Source organism: Prionailurus viverrinus, chromosome A1 (genome assembly GCF_022837055.1).
Source record: "Prionailurus viverrinus isolate Anna chromosome A1, UM_Priviv_1.0, whole genome shotgun sequence".
NCBI classification, from domain to species: Eukaryota; Metazoa; Chordata; class Mammalia; order Carnivora; family Felidae; genus Prionailurus; species Prionailurus viverrinus.
Window position 1 is genome coordinate 101792524 of NC_062561.1, and position 15282 is coordinate 101807805.

Genomic DNA, 15282 nt, shown 5'->3' on the forward strand with positions numbered 1-15282 from the left:
CAGGCTGGGTGGCTATTCCGTGTGTGTTGAGGGCAAGTTGAATGGTGCGTCTCTGTTCTGTGCTGTGATTCTCCTGAGCAGCTACACCAAAACGCTTCACTTTTGCGACTGTTTGTAGAGCACAACAGGAAGAGCCAATCTGGTGGTTTTCTAAATAATTATTTCAGGGTAGATGGCCAGGAGGATAATTCAGACGCCAATGGAAATGATTTTATCTTAAATTGTCCACTTTAGGCCCTCACATTGGTAGAAAGAATGTTGCCAAATTGCAGTTTACTTTCGGGCTGTTTAGACACACTTCATATGGTGCTTTGTTTAAAAGGCCTCAGAAAATTTTTATGGAAGTATTTACAGGAAGTTTGTTCTCAAGGGCACAAAGGCAAAAATATCGTTACCTCACTGGTGAATGTATTTATCCTAATCTGCTTTTTAAGACAATAGCCCAACTTTGGGCACTAAGTGGAACGGTCCCGGTCTTTGACAGAGCATCTAAGTCAGAAACTTTGCTGTTTTTGGCAATCCCACGGTCTTGATTTAGGTGGGACAGGGATCAGGGATTAAAATGGCTCTACCCAGGAGGAAAGGAGACAAGTCTGACAGCAATGAAAACCAAGGCATTGCTGCATCCAGAAAATTTATGGTTAAGACCAGGGAAGTCTGGAAAGTTAGACAACTGTGTCATTTATTAATTTATCACCCTGTGCAGCATGTTTTACTTGAGAAGAGTGATGTATGATCTCTGAAAGGGTACGTCTTCAAGCTCAGGGTTTTTTTTTTTTTTTCATATAAAGATACTCTACTTACGGTTTTCTAAAACAGAAAACTGAAGGAAAAAAATCTGTTCTTTTGCCTCTAGATTTGTGAAAAAAAATGTAGTTTTTCTCTGGCCACATTTTGTATACCCCAAAATTTTGATGGTAGAACTTCATCATTGCAAATATTTCCCTGGAGACTGAGTGCAGGCAACATGTAAAACTTAAAACAAAATTTTTTTTAATGTTTATTTTTGAGAGAGAGAGAGAGAGAGAGCGCGTGAATGCAGGAGGGGGCAGAGAGAGAAGGAGACACAGAATCTAAAGTAGGCTCTAGGTTCCAAGCTATCAGCACAGAGCCTGATGTGGGGCTCAAACTGACAAGCTGTGAGATCATGACCTGAGCCAAAGTCGGATGCTTAACCAACTGAGCCACCCAGGAGCCCCCTGCTTTTTTTTTTTAAAGCCTTATGCTGCATTTTCCTGAAAACTCTCCCTATCCCCTGCCCAATCCATGTAACTTCCATGTAACTACACACACACACACACACACACACACACACACACACACACGTGCCCAGAGACTCTTGAGCTCTGGGTGTCTTGTGTGCTGCTCACCCAGCTGGGCTTGTAGTACATCTTAGATCTTGGTGACTCACAGTCTATTTGTTTTGTTGCCTCATTGAAGTTGTGGTGTCATCAATCACTCCATTTTTTAATCATTTGAGTAGCAAACACCCCAAAGCATTAAAGTTAAACAATGTTAATGGGGATTTACTTTGGATGCCATTGTTTTAATATGACAAATGGCCGTGCATCAAGCTGCGTAGCACGGTTTATTTATGCAGACATAATGAGGCCTTTGAAATGAACTACACACGGAGCCATTTGCCAGAAATTCAAAGCCTCGTAGACATGGTCCCTCCTCCAGTCTTCGTTCTCCTATGTACTTGATAGGTTTCAAGCAAAACATAAGCTAGATGAACATTCTTGGTTGGGAGACATGGTAAGTGGGCTTAGGAGAGGAATCGCCTGGTCTTCAGAATGGAACACTTCCTCCTCCAAGTCTTTCGCCTTTTTCGGGACTTTCAGTAGGACAGACTTGAAAGTTAGAAAAAAAAAAAAAAGGTTTTTTGGTTCCAGACATGTGAAAAAGAGGCATTTTCCAAAAGCGGTCTCAGTGAAGAGAACGGGAGTTTCAGGCTCTGAAGAACACTGAGCTGCGCCGTGCAGGTTCTAGAGAGAGACGGCAGGAGGCCCCTTCTAGGAAAGCCTGAACAGCATGCATGTGCTCATTTTCAGGTCTTATCGAAGGCCCTGAAGGGTCCTTGTCCCCACAATTGTACATTTATTCTGTTGTGCTTATGTTTGTGTGTGTGTGGGGGGGTGGAAGATGGAGGAGTACATTTAGTGCCGGGTAGATAGTACTTGATGTTTTTAATTGCTGACACTTCAGCAGCCAGCAGGTGGGGACTTGGTGGGCACAGGGGACAAGTCCAGGGAGTGAGGAGCCAGCCTGCAGGGAATCTCGCAAATTCACATCAGCTTCTCAGTCTTATTCATGCATCACTAGGCCTGATCCTCCTCGTTAGTCTCAGAGGGGGTTGTGTAGTATCAACAAAGGTAGAAAAAGGGACCATGATTCCACGAGTTACGTCGCATTTGTGGCTATTACCATATCTCTTTCATTTTTTTTAATGTTTATTTTTGAGAGAGACAAAGCACGAGTGGGGGAGGGGCAGAGAGAGAGGGAGACACAGAATCCGAAGCAGGATCCAGGCTCCGAGCTGTCAGCCCAGAGCCTGATGCGGGGCTTGAACTCAAAAACCGTGATATCATGACGTGAGCCGAACTTGGAAGCTTACTGAGTCACCCAGGTGCCCCATTATTACCATAACTCTTGCTTGGTGTGGAATGTCAAGGAGATGGGTGACTGCTTCAAAGTTGGAAAGCAGGGAGTTGCTGACCCTAATCGATCATGTTTTTTCAGGTGAAGTTTTCAAGGTAGTATCTCTATATTCCTGGAGAGCTGAGATCATACTCGCAGTGATCAGGGAACTGGCACTATTTGGGATGAGCATTTTTTTCTAGGCTCTAGCTAATTAGTTATGGAAATGGTCTCGCCTCCACCATTGAGCAGTAAATTTCACTGAAAAGCCAGACTCCCAAAATGTCAGCCACCACCGGTGTCTTAGATTCCATTTTAACCAACTTTTGGCTGTTGAAGCGGGATGTATTTCCTTGAGGACAGATGATACGTGTTCTTACGTTTTCTTAGAATGTCAGAAATAAGATTAATTTTAAGGGGAAAATTCCTAGCCAGTAAAGGTTTTTATGCCTGTCCCTACTTTGGTTTCCAAGAAAAAAATCTTGGAGCTGCTCACTGATTCTACCCTCCAGAGACTTATTATCATAATCACGATCATAATCACTAATAAGCTTTTTGTGTTTTATAATGTGACACAAAGTGGCTTCTACCGTTGGTGTAAGGAAAGTTGATCACTGTTTATTGTTTTTGTTATTTTGGGAGGGTCACTTTAACTGAAAAGCCAGACTCTCTAAATTTAGAGGTGGGGTCTTTCTTTCTCTTACTTTCCCTCACTTTCTCTTACTCCTATTTTTTTAAATCTCTTTTTCTTTTAATTTTTTAAATTTATTTTTGAAAGACAGAATGCATGCGCGTGCACGTGGTGGGGGCGAGCAGAGGAAGAGAGGGACAGAGGATCGAAAGCACGCACTGTGCTGACGGCACTGTGCTGACAGCAGAGAGCCTGTTGTAGGGCTCGAACTCACAAACCATGAGATCATGACCTGAGTGGAAGTCAGATGCTTAACCAACTGAGCCACCTAGATGCCCCTCTCTTACTCCTGTTTGCTGGAATCACTGGGAAAATCTTGACAGTTGAGGTTGAAGGAAAAAAATCAAGAGGTTGGGAAAAAGTTCCCATGTCCAAGCCTTAGAACTGTCAAGTTGATGGTAGAGGGTCCGTGTGTCTTATCGTCATAAAATGGTGCGTAACCTCACTTAGAGGGAGAAGCGACTTTTGGGGGGTTGAAACAATGAAAACATTGTTAGTTATGAGACCTAATGCTTTTCAAGATTTGTTAACGTTTAAACCTCTGCCTGGAAAAATCTGTGAATGAAAATAAAGCCAGGGATTTTGATCCTAAAACATTTTTAGAAACGAGATTTTCTTAAGGGATTTCTCAGATAAAATGTTAGTATAAAGCCATTTAGCATCACGTTGAATCCAGAACTTAGTGTACAGATTATTATTAACAGCATCCTCACATGCAGGAAGGACCTCCTGGGGGTATTCACTGAAGCCATAGGTCTACCCTAAATCTGCAGGATCAAGGTCTCTGGACAGCACCTTGCATTGTAAACAAGCACAAAAGCATTTGAGGACATTACATAAAGGTCGTTGTCGGACTTCCCATGTATCTTTCCTTGTTCAGGGCTTCACTGAGAATGCATTTGCAGGATGATACAGTGAATAAGGCCTTAGTAGTCCTCCAGGTTGGGTCAAACCCTGACTGCTTCATGTGACTTTGGACAAGTCGCTTTTAACTTCCCTTCCCTTTAGTTTTCTCATTTGTCACATGATCACCAGTCTTTTTTTTTTTAACGTTTTTTTATTTATGTTGAGAGAGAGCATGCATGCCTGTGGGGGAGGGGCAGAGAGCGAGAAAGAGAGAATCCCAAGTGGGTTCCATGCTGTCAGCGCAGAGCCTGACATGGGTTCATCCCGCAAACTGTGAGATCATGACCTGAGTCAAAATCAAGAGTTGGACGCTTAACTGACTGAGCCCCCCGGGCGCCCTGAGGTGATATCACCAGTCTTGTCTAACTTTGAGGATTTAACAAAACAGAAGTTCTAGGGACTTTATAGCTTGTTGTTTCTCACCTAGTACGTTCTCTGTAAATGTTTCCTTTTCTTTATTGTATTCAAAAAGAAATCTAGAGTACGAAGTTCTCTTCCACTTAGGATCTGAGTCAGAGAGAATCAGAAAATGCAGTATTTCAAAGTAGGCAATTCCTATTTATAAAAATATCACCTGAACAAATGAATGAATGAACTGTCTGCTTCCCTTCCTTCCTTCCTTCCTTCCTTCTTTCCTTCCCTCCTCTTCTCTCCTCTATTTCTTTCTCAATACCAGTTAGCCCTGGCACGTATTTTGAAGTATCAGGAAATCCTCAAGCGTGGGGAATAACTAATTACTTCGTACATGATGCAGTGCTTGTGTGTTTTTGGATTCGAATCAGATACACAGGATCTCTTTTTTGTAATGGCTTTATTTAAATTGTCTCATTTATTTAGGGGTATTTTTTAAATGATAAAGTCCGTGTGTTCCATTAAAGTGTTTATAGTACTAAGAGACTAAAAATTGCATTTGAACCAGAGGATGGTCAGTAAGCAGTTACTAATTCTCTCAAGGAATGGGCTGAGAGGTTGATATAGCTACAATTCCATTTGTATTTCTTTATTTGTAATAGCACAGAATATTTCCTGCTACTCTGTTCATCATGTTAAAACTGATCGCAGTGGATGTTAACAATACTTACCACGTGCCAGCCATTATTCTGTGCTTTTCACACATTGTCCATCTTAACCCTTGCATCATCCCTTTGAGGGTGGTTTAATTATTCCCATTTTGTGCGTTGAAAACTGAGGCCCTGAGAGGTTGTGTCTATCATGACACCATGATGCATTTTAGTTATACGTTTTAATACCTGTCTTTCTCAGTCGACTGAATGAAGGCATCTTGAAGTCAAAGGTCCTATCTGACTCAAATGTATATCCTCAGGTTTTGATAAATATTTGCTGAAAGAACAGTGATGATAAGAGTGATTTATCGATGTTGAGTGCTTATTCTGTGTCCGGGACACGATCAGATGTTGTCCGTTCAGAATGATGGAAGTTTGGGGCTCAGCTTTGTTCCCTAGTAGGAGTATGTCCTGGAGTGATTTGCTTAGGCTTCCTGTGTCTCAGGTCTTTAAAACGCAACATGGGCATCATAATAGGAGCTTTTTCCATGGGGCAGTTTGGGGATTGAGTTAGTACATAAAGCACCTGGCAGCCTGTAAATATCAACTATCATTTTCATCTTAGGCACGTCTCATTCCCAAGTATGCATCCAGGCTAGAAAACAGCTATCTCTCTTGAAAAAGGTTTATCTGTCTTCAAGTAAGAATTGTGTATATGTGATTCGTACTACTTGATGATTCAACGTACATAGACATAGCAGAATGATGCCTGCCTGTAATCAAGCCACTGTATCACTACCTCACATAGTTACCATTTTTTGTAGCTGTGCTGAGCACACTTGAAATCTCTCTTGGCCTGTTTCCAGTGTTAAGTAGAGTGTCATTATTAAGTCTAGTCACCGTGCCTGTACATTAGCTCTCTTGGGGTCACAATTAAAAATGTTCATGCAAAAAAAAAAATGTTCATGCAGAGAAATCCACGCTCCCTTTGTTGAATTGCTCGAGCTAAATTCCTACATTGTGGTCTTTTCAGCGCTAAGAATCCCATCCATGAGTGCATGGGGTGCCTAAGTGTAGAGAAACACCTCCGGCCTTTGAAAATTAGAATTATTGCTGGCTCACCCTTCACATAAGTGGAATAAACACAATCCACTGTCCAAGTGACAGACGAGTGTTGTGGGTTGACTTGTTTTGTTTGCCCTTCCTTAACTGCTCCAAGAGAAGTTTCCCCATTCTAGATGTTCAGTAAGTACTTTCTAATGGGTTTTCCTTGTTTAGTTTTTCACAAGAGTAGGTATATCATCCCCGTATCTTTGGTGGAGCGCTCTTGGAGTGTGTTGACATTTCGGGAAGCTTTGGATGTTTCTAAATGCATCTGTGTTTTGGGCTAAGCGGTTGGCCCAGACTCCGAGAAACGTGTCTGTACAAGATCCTTTCCAAGTATGATCTCTAACATGATACAGTTGTGGCTGTTCACACACGTGTGCATATATGGGTTGGTATCCTGTACGGACCCTTCCCTTTTTCTTAACGTCCTTATTATTTTAGGGGTTTTGATTATTTACGAAGTATACTCTCTCCCAGACATATTAGCTTTCTGTTAATGTTTTTCTGTTCTTTCCCAGCATGGAAGTTTTAGAACTTCACGTTTGCTAAAGTTTGAAAAACTCTCACAGGTCATCTTTAACCAGTATTATCTAGACCATTTGCTGACGACAGATGTTTTGTCCATTCAGTTCTCCTAGAGCATGAAGTGCATGATAGTCCTGTAATTATCTCCCTCGTAAGGGGCCTTGTAAAGAGAAGGACACACTGATACTGATGACACAATTTATGTTCTGGAAGGAAGATAGAAAGTCAGCAACCCTGGGGGCAGGAAGGCTGTGAATGTGGAAGTGAAAAGAAAACACGCCGGGGTTGCAGAAACCATATTAATCATATTTGTCATAATGTCTTTTTCCATTTAAAACAAAATATTCTTATTAGGGGTTATGCATTTTGCCAAACTAAGAAGAGAGTGGTAGGAATCTCATAAATTCTTCCTGTATAATGTGTATTTTGCCTGTGAGAGAAATAACCATTGTTGGTAGTACTACCAGGCTTCTCCTTTTGAAATGGAATCAGACTGAAAATATCCATTGTAAAAAACGGGAAAAAATTCATTCTAGTAGTTTATTCTGCTTCCTTTTGGGCGGGGTGGGGGGGGTGGTGGGAAGAAAAAAGACAAAGGAACAAAACACAACCAAAATACTCCTTTTCATTAAAAGTCAGAATTAGCATTGCAAATACAATCCAGAACTTCAGAGCTGTCATTTTGGGTGAACCTTTTGATAAATTGGATCTTGATATTTACAAAATCTATTAAAACACAACCAATAGTGCGTGTGTTTATATGTTGACAAGATGATATACATCCTGAAGGTCAAGGGTGATGTGAACTGTTATGGTGTTCTTGTCAAAGTAGCTAAAAAAGGGGGGGGGCTCTTTAAAGAGTTTTGATGGAATAATGGCTTCACCACAATGGGACAGCAAATGGAAAGATCATTGTGAACAAGTTGGATTGATTTGAAACAAAATCTGTGATGTTCATCAATCAAAAAAAAAAGTTTCTCTTCCTTCTGTAGCATGTTAAAAAAACTGGCAGCTCAAATGGAAAAACAAATAGTGAAATTAAACAGAAAAGCATTGATTTAACTGCTTGGGTGGTTTATCAGAATGCCACAACGAACTTTTCATTCTGTCTTGTCATTTATTAATTAGCATGTTTTAATCAAACCAGTTAAGGATCACTTTATAAAACTTTCGGGCTACTTCTGTAGAAATAGTTCCAAAACTGAAAGTCACTTTGTCTTTTTAGCAAATGTCTTTTCTCTGATTGTCAGCCAACTTGTAGTTCTTTTTCCCTTGTAAAAACTCAAAATGTATCTGAGAAGGAAATGTTAGGTTTACATAATAATATTTTTCCTAGCGTGATTTTACCACTGCCTTTGGGTCCCTTGCTCTCCTTTCTTTAGCAGTGGTAATGTCCGTAGTTACTGGAGACTTCAGCTCCAACGTGTAACACCAGAACGAATGTAGATGCATCAACGGCAGTTAAGTTTTTCGGTAGAGATCTTGATTGGAGTGCCTCAAACTAGCATCTGTAAGAAACGGAATAAAAATTGTGTGTGTGAGCTTCAAAGTAACAGATTAAGCTTTAATGAAGAGAGTTAACAGGCTGTTGACAAAACATGAACTGGTATAAATGGGGAGATAGATTTAGACATGAGATCCCCTCCTATTTAGAGAGCATTTTAATTTTTATGTATTTTAGATTATGGAAGCACACACAGAAAGCCATTTTATGAGCGTGTTGGAATTTATTTTTGAAAGGAGCCGAACTTTTCCATGTGTCTGCCATAAAATGGATTAATTAAATGAAATTAAGCGGGAATGTACATAGACATGAAAATTATTAACCTCACATCTCCACCAATTTCAGTGTAAGTTTTCTGCAAAACGGTACGTGGTTTTGCCTCCAGGAATTAATTCTTTGAGTACTTTTCAATAAATTGGTTCATCTTCAGTTACTGCTCATGCAGAGATATGGAGTAGAATGTTATGTAAGACATCAGTGTTTTAAGAAGCTAATCATACTGCAGCACGGGTACATTTGACCAGCATTGGTTGACACATTCCATTTCCATGGGCGGTAAGGACAAACAGATCTTACAAAATAAATCCCCCCAAAATGAGAGCAGAAATAGGCTTTAAGAAGTACAAATCTGTGTTCTCCTTAAGTTAATTAAAAACTTTGGCTGAAAACACATCTCTCTGGTTGTCTTGATTTAAAAGGTCAACCCAAGGGCACCTGGGTGGCTCAGTCAGTTAAGCGTCCAGCTTGGGCTCAGGTCATGATCTTGAGGTTCATGAGCTCAAGCCCCATGACAGATTCTGTGCTGACAGCTCAGAGCCTGGAGCCTGCTTTGGATTCTGTGTCTCCCTCTCTTCCTGCCCGCCCCCCCCCCAAGAATAAACAAACATTAAAAAAAAATTAAAAATAAAGGAGATCATGGTCAACCCAGAATTAGCTATTGCTAGATGGTTTATATAGCCTGCAAGCCACAGTGAAGGTAACTACATACAATAATTTTGAAAACACAACTTGTCATTTGAACATGAATGAAGCTACCTTTGCCTGTGTGCCTTCAAAACCTATCACTCATCCTCTCCGATGAAGTTTTAGAAACCAGCAACTCATATAAAAGCATTATTGGAAAATCTTTAAGGTAATACAGGGTTGTGAAAGGCACATGCTGAAGAAGCTAAGGCTGTTCTCCAGAAGGAAAACAAAACAAAACAGAAAGGATCACAGGCTACAAGAGCGAATGCAGAAATTTCTCCCCCAGGGTGACTCTACTCTTTGAACATGTCCCAGAGCTACAGTTCAGCTTCTTACTAAAGACCTGTGGTTTTAGGGGCGCCTGGGTGGCGCAGTCGGTTAAGCGTCCGACTTCAGCCAGGTCACGATCTCGCGGTCCGTGAGTTCGAGCCCCGCGTCGGGCTCTGGGCTGATGGCTCGGAGCCTGGAGCCTGTTTCTGATTCTGTGTCTCCCTCTCTCTCTGCCCCTCCCCCGTTCATGCTCTGTCTCTCTCTGTCCCAAAAATAAATAAACGTTGAAAAAAAAAAAATTAAAAAAAAAAAAGACCTGTGGTTTTAATAAAACTTCACGGTGTGTCCATTAATGGTTGCGATAGATGGGATGTTGGTAACGCAACATTACCTCAAACCACCCTCAGTTCCCTAGCTCAGAGCCCTAAGAACTATAAGCCACTAAACTGTTACTAAAGCTGATTAATCACCCCTGACTGCTTCGAAATAAAACAAATGATTTAAGAATTAAAGTTTCTGTATCCCATTATCAAACTCATTAAGTCATCTCAGACTGCCGAATTTTGGATGAATTTCTAAATTCCTAAGCATCTATTCATGCACATTCACCACCCTCCAAACACAGACTGCCTCTCTCTCTCTCTCTCTCTCTTTCTCTCTCACACACACACACACACACACACACACACACACACACCCATGTTACACAAATCTTAACAAAACCAATCCCTTTGGATAGCACAGTTCAACATAATTATTTTAGGGTTTCATTAGTTTGTTTTGTTAACGGTCACATGGCTTTGGGATATTTAAAAATTTTTAATTACTTTTCCATTCTAAGTAAAGGAAATTAAAGTATTGGGTTTGCAGTCTCTGATCTTAAACAAAAAATGAAACTTTCTGGTTAGGCCAGGAAGCCTCACCGTGCAGATGGGGACACATGGGTTTTGCAAAGGTCTCTGTAAATGGAAGGGAGTAGGTTTTATCGTGAGTTTCAAGGAAGACTTAAATGAAAAGGCCGTATTTTCAGCCCTGTGCTTTTCGGAAGTCAGACCTCTGTCTCCTTTTGGAAATCATTCCACTTGTATGTTTCAAGACTATGATCGTATGGCTACAGTTTTGAATGTATTCCTTGGCGCGTTGTGTGGTGTAACGTGAACCATGTAGGTCCTAGTGGGAACCATGCTCCTTCTATTTCGTTTCTTCCATGACCATTTTACTGTGTTTGTAGGGTTCCTGTTGGCGGAGACAGCAGGAAGCTATATGAGGCTATTCACCCAGCATAGTAGACTGTTTTAGTAAGTAGATACCTCAGAGCCCAGAGTGTTGCTAATTGTTATTATTTGCTGTTCTTTTGTAGAGAGAATGAAAGTGTAAAAAGAAAAACCAACCTAATTAGAAACTACTTAGGTAGCCAGTAAATCTAAGAGATTACAAATATATTTTAGGACCCTCGTGCGAAGCTATTTGGGAACATTTTGGCCACAATTTAAAAAAAAATTTTTTTTTGGTGAAAGAGGCTAGGACTGTAATGCTACTTGGCTTGTGTTTTTGCTCTGGTTGTTTGTAGTGTTATTGAGAGGTGTCCTGTTGCTGACCTTACTTATGCAAATTTATGCAAAGGAATACCTGTTGTAGCATATTTCCTTCTCATTTCCCAGCTCCTCTTGACTTCCCCGTGTGTGTTCTCTTTTGGTAAAGATAATGTCCCCCCACTGCTCCACTCATACCCTCAGCCAAGTGTCCACGGGGACCTCAGCAGCCGAGGGGCACCCCAAATTTGGTGTGGTGGCAAGAGCCCACACTCTGCAGCCAGGCTCCTGGGACTCCAGTTCCCAGCCTCATCACTCCCCAAACAACTCTCTCATCTTGTGCGAATTACTCGTCTTCATGCCTCAGTTTCTTATCTGTGATATAGGTTGGCAGATGGTTGGGAGGATTGAGAGAATGCATGATGTGCCTTTGGAAACTGAAGGCATGCGCCAGATACGCGTATGCTCTCTTGCCCCATTACGCTCATTTCCAGATCACTTACACATTTGTGTGCACGGAGGGTGAGAACAAGAGAGCACCGGGTCAGGAGTCCAGAAACCTGAGAGTTGGATCTGGTTCTGCTCTTGATTGACTGTGCAAGGAGACCATGCACATCACGAGAAGTCCCTGGATCGTCAGGTTTTAGAATTTAGAGGGGACTTCTCAGGTTATCCAGATATTTGATTTCTGTACAGGCAAACCAGGAGATCCACAGAGGTTGAAATGGCTTGCTCTGTGACGCACATACCTAGGGCAAAGCTGGCCATGGGCACTGTAATCTTTCTTTTTTTTTTTTTTTTAATACAGTTTATTTATTTGTTTGTTTGTTTGTTTATTTATTTATTTTTGAGGGTGGGGGGGAGGGAGAGAGAGAGAGGGAGAGAGAGAATCCCGAGCAGGCTCAGCACTGCTAGCACGGAGCCTGATACAGGGCTCGAACTCACGAACCATGACATCATGACCCGAGCTGAGACCAAGAGTCGGACCCGTAACTAAGCCACCCAGGTGCCCCTGTAATCTTATTTAAGCCTTTACCAAAGTGTGGCATGTTGTATTCAAAATAATTTTAGGTAGTATGCAGAAAAGTGGTTTTTAATATACCTACTATCCCAAACACCACACTTTTATACATGTCGTTGCTTTTGAGGACGCCAGTGTGAACAGGCTGATGTGAAGTCATTTGAAGAAGAATACTAAGTACGTAATGGTACAGGGTGTGTGAAGACAAAGCAAAACTCATACTGCTGATGCCGAAGTATTGGAAATGCTGCTTCCTCCGGGGTCAACCCCGTCCCTTTCACATAACTGCTTGAGGCCAGAGCTCTATGACAGCCCAATGATTTCTGTGATTTAATTTTTTTTTTCTCCTTCGTGGTTATATATAAAAAGAGAACAATCTTTAAAAATTTATTTTTAGTATTTTTTAATGTGTATTTATTTTGGAGAGAGAGAGAGAGCAGGGGAGGGGCAGAGAGAGAGGGAGACACAGAATCCGAAGCAGGCTCCAGGCTCTGAGCTGTCAGCACAGAGCCCGACGCACGGCTCGGACTCACGGACCGTGAGATCATGACCTGAGCTGAAGTCAGGTGCTCAACTGGCTGAGCCACCTAGGAGCCCCCACAGAGAAAAATCTTTTAGGCTTGAGGAGTTTTTCCTGTTCTCTTAACTTGTTGTTTTGTTTTGTTTTGTTTTGTTTTAAATAAGAGCATCAGCGAATATTGGCTAACGGTATGACATACTGGAATCCTAAGTGCACAGGGGAAGCGGTAGTTGTTGGCAATAGCAGCAAGCTGAGGGAAGTGTGAAACGCACTTTAGAAGGAAAAGGCAGATATGAAAACCAAAATGTCAGGAATGGCTCTGATAGCGGGTTATCTTATCACATGCATATGAACATTTACCCATTCGCTTTCAGCAAAGACTGTTAAGCGCCTCCGTGGTCTCTTCTTCTTATCTCTGTGTACATACAGGTAGACCCCATTTCACACAGTGGCTCTACTTTCGAAGTGTTGTAAATACGTTGACTTGTTTCTTCTATTCGAGCCACACTTTTGGGTTCTCCGGAAATTGGGTGTCGTAAGAAACACTGGGAGAGCATTTTGTCAAGCAGGATCACCCCTTTATGTCTTGTAAGTTTGGATTTTGATGCATCACATTTTCTTAAAGCAAAGCAGACAGAATCAGAATGTCCAAAGTTCGGGACATAGGAGATAACAGGTACCTGGTTTTGTTTCCATCGTTTGTGATGTTTGCTCTTTATTTGTGAAGGCATGGAGGGAGGCCCTCGGAAATGTCAGCTGGTCCCGTGGAGAGGAGAGGCATGGTTCCTAATGACTCCTGTTAAGCACCACGCTCCCTTCCCCACCCCCCCCCCCCCACCCCATCTCCACCTTTAAAATGCACTTGAAGGGGCGCCTGGGTGGCTCAGTCGGTTGAGCGTCCGACTTCAGCTCAGGTCACGATCTCACGGTCCGTGAGTTCGAGCCCCGCGTCGGGCTCTGGGCTGATGGCTCAGAGCCTGGAGCCTGCTTCAGATTCTGTGTCTCCCTCTCTCTCTGCCCCTCCCCCATTCATGCTCTGTCTCTCTCTGTCTCAAAAATAAATAAACATTAAAAAATTAAAAAATAAATAAATAAAATGCACTTGAAGGTCATTTTTCAATGAATGAATATTCTAATATTAAATTGCAGTTAACTTTGACAGATGAGAAAAAAAGGAGAAAAAGCTTATTTTCTCTCAAAGGAGAGATCTAGCCTGGCTGAAATAAGCTTGAAAGGATACTGTGGAGGGGCGCCTGAGTGGCTCAGTCAGTGAAGCGTCCCACTCTTGATTTCAGCCCAGGTCCTGATGTCACTGTTCATGCATGAGTTCGAGCCCCGCATCGGGCTCTGTGCTGACGGTGTGAAGCCTGCTTGGAATTCTGTCTCCCTTTCTCTCTGCCCTGCCCCTGCTCACTCTCTGTCTCTCTCTCAAAAATAGATAAAAACTTTAAGGCTACTGTGGAATCTCTTGGTAGATGCTGAGTCCCATTCCTTTGGAAGGTGTTCTGTGGACCGATCTAATAAGGACCGTTCAGAAGGAGCCCAGCTCATAATTACAGCGAACGCGTCATGAAGGTTAGGTCTTGCTGTTGTGTTCTTAAATTAGCACCCGTTCTGTGTGTGCATGGTTTGGCGTGTTTCAGAGCGAGGAGGACGTGGACAGTGTGGGCCATAGGACCTTTTGCTGTTCTCAAAAGGTTCCTTGGAGAATTCCCTCCTCACTGCCATATGCTGCACCCATCCTTGGGGACACAGGCTTCACGCAGTGCCAGCAGGCTGTGTTCAACCTTGGTGACATATTTCTATGGAGTCACCACACCTAGTGTTTTTGGTTCCATTGACTGATCCACCCAGTGCTTAAAATGTGCAGATTTGGACTTGGGGTGCGGTATTGAATGGAAAGAAGGTAGAGATTCTGGAATCAACCTGAGCTGAACTCAGTAGGAGAGAGAAGAGTGTGAGGGATGGGCTGGGTGACAGGAGGGGGGAGGATGAAAGGGGGAAGGACGCATGGCCAAAAGGATGCTGCAGGAACGGGCTCCATTTGACATAAATGTTTTTATGATTTGTTTGTGAAAAGATGCTGACAGAACTCTAGCCCTTATTTCAAACGGCACTAAGCCCTGCATTTGATGTTTTTTAAGAAAAAGGAACTGTGTAATTGGTAGTCATAGTTTATATTAAACCTTTAAAAATACTCTAAGCACTGTGGCAAGCTCCTAAGACTTTCTAAGTGACATCATAATTATATCATAATTACTGTGATTGATGATTGATGAAAAAAATGGGCTACGTTCTAAGATACTGTAACATCTTTAATCTGAAATTATCTGTGCTGGCCAAATTGGCTTGCCTGTATTTTCTTTCACAAAACATTTGGTCTCAATTGTAGTTTTCTTCCTTTAAAAAAAAAAAAAGTAAAAAGGTCAGAAAAAGTTCAAAATGACATGATGGAATATATATTTGTTTGGAAAAATGATCTGGTTATTGCCATGGCAGCTATATTAGATTTTTAGGGTTATGTGATATAGTTTTTATATTAATACCATCTTTGAAATTTATTTACATGATGTAACAGCTCTGATGGTTACATTAC

General features: G+C 41.8%; 1 protein-coding gene across 2 annotated transcripts in view; it reads left to right on the plus strand.

Moving 5' to 3' along the window:
- Nucleotides 1-15282, plus strand: part of PRDM6 (PR/SET domain 6) — a 118066-nt gene that overhangs the window by 35599 nt on the left and 67185 nt on the right. The window lies entirely within an intron of this gene.